Source organism: Palaemon carinicauda, chromosome 15, assembly GCF_036898095.1.
Source record: "Palaemon carinicauda isolate YSFRI2023 chromosome 15, ASM3689809v2, whole genome shotgun sequence".
Classification (NCBI taxonomy): domain Eukaryota; kingdom Metazoa; phylum Arthropoda; class Malacostraca; order Decapoda; family Palaemonidae; genus Palaemon; species Palaemon carinicauda.
The window spans coordinates 8,742,240-8,750,036 of record NC_090739.1 but is presented as its reverse complement, the minus strand read 5'-3'; the positions used below and the strand labels follow the sequence as shown (position 1 = coordinate 8,750,036).

Below are 7,797 nucleotides of genomic sequence, written 5' to 3'. Positions count from 1 at the left end.
TCGTTCGTACTTACCATTCACTCTCATCTAACACCTGTATCTTTCCTATCTTGTTCATCTTGTTCCTGGTAATAATTTCACAACCCATTTCCCTTTCATCAATTCTCGATGTTTCACATTCCTTTCATTCGTTCCATGGTGTAATTATCTTTTGGTCATACCTCAATCTATTGTATTTTTCACCTTCTTCCACCATCCCTCCATGTCCCTCCCCATCACAGCTAATCCCCTATCCCATCTGGCCAGATCTACCTGAATGGAACATCTGTGACCTATGCTGTAAGTGTATCTGTTGCAGTTTATCCCAACCTTTTGTTATGTGTTGTACTGTATTCTATTCTATCAAATGACATCTATAAAGTCTTCTCCTACGTATAGAAGATTTTAGTCGGAGATAAATCCTGGCAGCAACATGTGGTGCTACTGAGAGCAAGAGTCTTCATTCCTAGGAAGGTAAATGATTTAAGTATGTTTTAAACGTTAAGTACAAACCACTCACAGCAACGTTTTGTCGGTAAATAGTCAATTGGGTTAATGTCACTTCTTTAGTTTACGTTTGTTGTGTGCAAATTTCGATTAATTGGTAAGCATAGCTTTCCTAATACGATCATATGAAGATTTCTTTTTTTTTTTTTATAATTGAATGATTTTCCACAATTATGTTGGGTATAGACATATTCCTTTTGTTTTCTATTCATTGCACTTTATGGAATTAAACCACACTAATATACTGTAATTAATAGGAAAATCACAGTAATACATAAAATACTTATAATGATTAATTTTCTTTCAACTTTATGTTTTCTTTTTAATACAACGATAGTACAGCCAATATCTGTAGAAACAACAAATCACCACTACAATATGATCAGTAAGAAAATGCAACTATTGCAAAAATATCTGCATAATTACAAATTTTCTTTCATTAGGGCAAAATGTACAATGCATTTCCTCAACGAAACTCTCAGTTTATATCATCACACAAGACACCCCCATATTATTATTACTACTATCTAAGCTAGAACCCTTGTTGGAAGAGCAAGATGCTATGAGCCCAAGGGCTCTAACAGGGAACAATAGTCCAGTGAAGAAGAGAAACAAGGAAATAAATAAATTACAAGAGAACAGTAACAGCATTAAAATAGATCTTTCATATATAACCTATAAAACCATTTTAAAAATCAAGAGGAAGAGAAATAAGATAAAATAGTGTGCCTCGGTGTACAAGGCTTCAGAAATTATTATTATTATTATTATTATTATTATTATTACTTGCTAAGCTACAAGCCTACTTGGAAAAGCAGAATGCTGTAAGCCTAGAGGCTAAAAATAGGAAAATAACCCAGTGAGGAAATGAAACAAGGAAAAAAGGAAAAATAAAATATTTTAAGAACAGTAACAACATTAAAATAAATATTTCATATATAAGCTATAAACAGTCCTGCCATTACTATATATGTGTCTCTATATAAGTAAACCTTTCAAGCTGACTATTTCACATTAGATGCAATAATAGAATGGGCTTAATAGAAATTCGTCTTCAGGAAGACTTCCAACTGATATGCGAAGAAAATCTTTCCCAATGATTAAATACACTTTTCCTTCTTGTATGGACAAATAGATAATTCATTAGAAACGTCTCAACTTAGCAATCTGTTGGATGGGGGTTCGAGACCCACTCAAGTTCGATATTTTTAGTAGTGTCTGCAACCTCACCATCCTAGTGAGCTAAATATGAAGGGTGGGTTTATAAGACTACCAGCTGAGTCATCAGCAGCCATTGCCTGGCCATGCCTGGTCCTACCCTGGATGGAGAGGTTGCTTGGTCGCTGATCATATGTATACATGGTCAGTCTCTAAGGCAATGTCATTTAATCTCGTTAAATATTCTTTCTAATTAGATACAACAAATCATTCCTGGTTAAATATAATAGATAAACGATATATACCAGTTAGGCATCAGCAGCATTACCTACAGTATATGTCTAGGTGCTCCAAGGAAAACTTTCCATTTAAAAGGGAGACTGAAGAAAATATAAAGTATTTTTTTATTTCTCTCTTTCTCCTGATGCAAAACCGCTCACTGGACTCAAAGTGACTAAAATAAGATCTCAAAATACGCTATAAACCGCATGAAAGCCATTCTATTTGCGATAAACTATTGTATAATTATCCCTACACCTAACTGTCTTTAAATATCGGTAGCATTTTTTCAAGGTGCCCTTTGTACAAAATTCAGTTTTATTCCGCTAAGAAAAATACGATAAAGGCATCCGCCACGTATTGTTATCTCAGCAAGTCATTAGATTTGAGTGAAAAGTAGGAGAAAGTATTGTAGATTAGCATCAGGTAGCAACATTATACCATTTCGTGATGTCTTTCAGCAGTGCGGACTCGCTTATCCTAATTAATCTGCTATATATTTCACGCTACGTCTCTCTCTCTCTCTCTCTCTCTCTCTCTCTCTCTCTCTCTCTCTCTCTCTCTCTCTCTCTCTCTCTCTCTCTCTGCATAATATACCTGTTGAAAGGACGAAAGTGAAATGACCGTCATGGCAAATGATACCAGTTCAAGCCTCCAGCCACCCGTTGAGATACTACCACTAGAGTTATTGAATCCTTTGACTAGCCAGATAGTACTACATTAGATGTCTCTCTCGTTACGGTTATTTTTTTCTTTTCCTATACATACAAGTATAGTCAGGCCTACTCCTTACATATTCTCTTCTTTCCTCATAAACCTGACAATAATATAACTCTTCTTCCCTTACGGTGTCGACTACTGTACAGCAACTGTTCAGTGGCTACTTTCCACTTAGTAAGGGTAGAAGAGACACTTTAGCTATGGTAAGCAGCTCTTCTAGGAGGACACTACAAAATCAAACCATTATTCCCTAGTCTTGGGTAGTGCCATAGCCTCTGTACCATGGTCTTCCACTGTCTTGGGTTAGAGTTCTCTTGCTTGAGGGTACAAGCAGGCACTTTATTATATGTTTCCTTATTTCATTTCCTCACTGGCAATTTTCCCTGCCGGAGCCTTTGGGCTTATAGCATCCTGCTTTTCCAACTAGGATTTAAGATTAGCTAATAATAATAATAATAATAATAATAATAATAATAATAATAATAATAATAATAATAGAAAAATAATGATGATAATAATAACAGAAGACATGTTTTCCCCCTTTAAAATAATTATCTTTATTTCCTAACGTTCTCCTGCTCCTCACTATTGATATGAAAAATAATTCAAGGTATCATTATACTTTATTCCGTGATCTCACCAAATAGTGTTTGAAGATATATTTTTCAAAAGAAAGATAGACATACATACAGACAGAGAGAGAAGATGAGTCATTACTCGTATCACGCAACTGTAATTAATCATATATTTCTATCAGAAATAAATACGTACCCTTTTATTATATATTATAACACTATAATGTGTAAAGCTTTGTACACTTTCAACATTATATAATATATATATATATATATATATATATATATATATATATAGATATATATATAGGCTATATATATATATATATATATATATATATATATATATATATATATATGTATATATATTCAAATAAGCCATATAAATTTATACATTAATGTCTGGATTCTCTTATTGACATTGGGGCACTGATCCCTAGGTCGATAAGAGAATTCAGACATTTATGTATTAATATATATGGCTTATTTGATTATGAAAAACACGTCTAATGTGCAAAATTTATCATATATATATATATATATATATATATATATATATACCTGTATATATATATATATATATATATATATATATATATATATATATCCCAATTAGCCTACAGACTGTAACGCCATCTATTGCAGAGCACATGAACTCCACCATTACCACAAAAACAAGGATTAGTGACTACGAGTCAATTAATAATAATAATAATAATAATAATAATGTTTATTGGACAAAAACATATATACAAAATATTTACAAAAAAAGATTCGGTCCAAGCCCATGTGGAGCAGAGCTCTTCGGGCAAATGCAAAGCACTGGATAGCCGAAGAGATTCAAAACTAGTTTACTTTACTCATTAACAAGAAACAAGCCAAGGTGACTTAATTCGGCATTTATTTTATCACCTGAGCTGCTCACGGTTGGAATTCTGTTTAGTGTTGAGCCCTATGCTAGAGAAGGCATATGTAATACTACGTAAAGGATGGTACCGTCTAGGAAGATCTGAATGCAAAGGATGGTCAGAATTTTAATAATCCTTATGCAACAACATGTCTAAGAAACGAATTGAACTATTTAAGCCAGGAGAAATTTAGTTTGTGCTTTTTTTTTCATTCTGGGGTTCCTTTCCCTCCCTGGTGATCGCTGGACTGGGGTTCGAGTCCCGCTAAACCTCGATAGATTCTTGTAGTGTCTGCAACCCCACCATCCTTTTGAGCTAACAATGGAGGTCTTGGAGAAGCCTAAAGGTATGCCTGCTGATTCATCAGCAGCCATTGCCTGGAACCCCCCTGATACTAGTTTGGATGGAGAGGGGGTTTAGGCGATGATCATATGTATATGTGATCAGTCTCTAAGGCGCTGTCACTGTCCCTTGCCTCTGCCATCATAGGCGGCTTTAAACCTATGAAAAAACACTAACTGTTTAAGGGATGGTTAGCTATAGAGTTTGCCATTAGATCTATGGCGTCTCTAAATGACATGCAGTATAACTTTATTATCTATCTTACAAAATGAGGACGATTGTGTGATGATTATTGCTCTAGTAATCCCATTATTGATACGAAAGAACAAAATAATATGATAAATTAGACCAGTCAGTGTACGTCATATGTACTGGGCGCAATTAGATTGGGTGTAGCTGAACACCTGTTCTCATTCTTCTCTATAGATCTCTGTTTACTACTGTCTGTATATTCTGACATCGTAGAACATCCTCTATAGGAAGGTAAAACCAAAACATGTGTTGGGAATTTTCCTTTCGTAAATTTCGTATCGCCTACTAAGCTAGGATTCCTGTTGTTTAATGTCGTTACTACTCTTAAAAATATTTTATTTCAAGTGTTTACTACTTCTGTAGTTTGCTTATTTTCTTGTTTCCTTTCCTCACTGGGCTATTTTCCCCTTTGGAGCCCTTGGGCTTATAGCATCTTGCTTTTCCAACAGTGGTTGTAGCTTAGCTGGTAATAATAATAATAATAAAAATAATAATAATAATAATAATAATAATAATTAATAAATAATAAATAACACATAATAATAATAATAATAATAATAATAATAATAATAACAATAATAATAATCATAATAATAATAATAAATAATATTAATAAATAATAATAACCGCAACAACAACAAACACAACAATAATAATAATAATAATAATAATAATAATAATAATAATAATAATATTGATTTCGAAAGTAATTGATAAAATGTTAGGTATGTTTTTTATGGCTTATTTGTCGATTCAAATAAATCATGACTTTCCTCCAATAATTTGTGGGTTTTTTTTTCTAATCCATAAAAATGCTTACATAATTTCTTATAAGGCTTCTTATGTTAGGTGAAAAATTAACTATTGTATTTATCTTTGATTAATTAAATCGCTAATTTGTTGAAACTTATGATGCAGAGCCTTCTGGTGAAGTATAATCCATGCTAGGGCTTAAACTTGAGCATGTGGCCATTACCTTAGATTACCTTAAAACCTTTCAAATTTCCTTAAATTTGAAGCTAGTAAAACTAAAATTACCTTGAAAATAAACTTGAGCATGTGGCCATTACCTTAAATTACCTTAAAACCTTTCAAATTTCCTTAAATTTGAAGCTAGTAAAACTAAAATTACCCTAAGAAATAGACTTAAACATGTGGCCATTACCTTAGATTCTGCTGCTTTTTACCTTAGATTACCCTAAAACTTTTCAAATTTCCTTAAATTTTAAGCTAGTAAAACTAAAGTTACCTTAAGAAATAAACTTGAGCATGTGGCCATTACCTTAGAGTACCTTAAAACCTTTCCATTTCCTTAAATTTCAATCCGGTAAACCGGAAATTATCTTAGAATTACTTTAAAATTTACCTTGAAACCATGAAAATTACCTCAAACTAAGGTAATTACTTTAAAAGTTTAAACCCTGATCCCTATAATCATTGATTTGATCAATGTTACTATCAATATTAGTATTTAAAATATATATTCATTTCTCGTAGCCTTTGTTCTATTTTTCATGGACAGCTGTAACTTAAAATTGATATATACTTCAACAAGTTCCTCTTATTTACATAGAAGACAGACTGAAACGTGCAATTGACTTTCTCGTGGCCCATGTACTATTTTTATAGGCAGCAATAACTCAAAACTGATATATACTTCAACAAGGTTATCTTATTTACAAAAAAGACACAAACTGAAACGTGCTATTTTTTTCTAAAATAATTAATTAATTTCTCGTATATTATATACTATATTTCATAGACAGCTATAACTCAAAATTAATATATACTTCAAGATCACCTTACACAAAAGATGCAAACTGAATTGATTTCTCGTAGCCTGTTTTATTTTCCAAAGACAACAAAAACTCAAAATGCATATATACTTCAACAAGGTCATCTTATTTACATAGAAGACACAAACTGAAGTGTGCAATAGACTTTCTCGTAGCCTGCGTTCTATTTTTCATAGCAACAATAACTCAAAATTGATATCCAGTATACTTCAACAAGTTCCTCTTATTTATATAAAAGACACAAACTGAAGTTTTTAATACCTTTCTAACACAATTAATTGATTTATCTTAGCCTATGTCCTATTTCCAATAAAAAACTATAACTCAAAATTGATATAAACTTCAACATAGAAGACAAACTGAAACGTGCAAAAATTTTCTGAAAACACAAAAAATCTACTTTCTAACAGATCCCTCAAAAGAAAAAGGACCCAAATCAACTGGTGAATAAAAACATGAATCTCCTCCTTGTGATCAAGATTTTTCTGGTTTCCCTCCTGAGGAAGACCGAGGGCGCAGTCGGGAAGAGGAACCACGATCCTGCATTGTACGCGTCCTCGCACAGTGGTATTCCTTTCATACATTTAGAAAGGCAAGCTATAGGTAGAAGGAGCAATAAGGTAAGTGTTGTTATGGTTTTGGTTATCAGGTTTCAAGTCGAGATGGTTAAAGAAATAAGCTATAGTATATAAATTTTCTCTCTCTCTCTCTCTCTCTCTCTCTCTCTCTCTCTCTCTCTCTCTCTCTCTCTCTATATATATATATATATATATATATATATATATGTATGTATGTATATATGTATGTATATAGGATATATATACTTATATATTTATACACATATACATATATGCATACATTATATCTAAATATATATAAATATATATATATATATATATATATATATATATATATATATACATATATATATATATATATATATATATATATATATTAATATATATATATATATATATATATATATATATAAATGCATATATATATATATGTATATATAATTATGTATAGATATATATATATGATATACATACATATATGTATTATAGTATATATATATATATATATATATATATATATATATATATATACATATATGTGTGTATACACTATGCTTTTATGACTACTCTCTCATGTAATTTTCATTAAATGCAACTGCCCTAGTGACGTCAACTTGTATCCAGTAGGAATCCGTGTATTTACGAAGTTTCTTCATGATGTATTGTCCGTAATGAGCTTTTGGTTAAAGAATCGATGATTATT

At 31.6% G+C, this 7,797-nt stretch overlaps 1 pseudogene; it reads left to right on the top strand.

Moving 5' to 3' along the window:
• The first annotated feature begins 310 nt into the window (after positions 1–310).
• LOC137654826 (uncharacterized) overlaps positions 311–7,797 on the top strand; it is a 20,740-nt pseudogene continuing 13,253 nt past the window's right edge.